This window comes from Triticum dicoccoides, chromosome 2A (genome assembly GCF_002162155.2).
Source record: "Triticum dicoccoides isolate Atlit2015 ecotype Zavitan chromosome 2A, WEW_v2.0, whole genome shotgun sequence".
Lineage (NCBI taxonomy): Eukaryota > Viridiplantae > Streptophyta > Magnoliopsida > Poales > Poaceae > Triticum > Triticum dicoccoides.
The window spans coordinates 489,385,984-489,386,700 of NC_041382.1; positions in this window are offsets into that span (position 1 = coordinate 489,385,984).

Here is a 717-nt window from a genome sequence, read left to right on the forward strand (position 1 = left end):
CCTCTACTTCACCAGGACGCCCCGCGCATCGTCACTCCGGGCCACGCGTCTACATCATCCGGACGCTCCGTGTGTCGCCACTCTGCGGGACGCGTCTACATCACTCGGACGCCTCGCTCGTCACCACTACAGCACGCGCCTCTACTTCACCAGGATGCCCCGCGCATCGTCACTCCGTGGCACACGTCTACATCATCCGGACGCTCCGCGCGTCGCCACTCTGCGGGACGCGTCTACGTCACTCGGACGCCTCGCATCGGTTGGTCACCTCATCACCACTCGACCGCTCCGGGCCTCGTCAATCGGTTGGTCACCTCATCACCACTCGGTAACCCCGCGACACAGTTTTTACAATCTCATAAATGATTGTTATTCTTTTTATATGCTCTCAATCCCCCAGTGGGTGACTTAGTTGCGAATCCGTCTCGCCTAAGTTTAAAAAAAATCCTACCGAGTGGAGAGCAACCCTCCCACTCGGGGGCTTAGCTGCAGTCCAGTACTCGCCTAAGTTTCAAAAAAAAATCCTACCGAGTGGAGAGCAAACCTCCCACTCGGGGGCTTAGCTGCAGTCCAGTACTCGCCTAAGTTTCAAAAAAATCCTACCGAGTGGAGAGCAAACCTCCCACTCGGGGGCTTAGCTGCAGTCCAGTACTCGCCTAAGTTTCAAAAAAATCTTGCCGAGTGGAGAGCAACCCTCCCACTCGGAGGCTTAGCTGC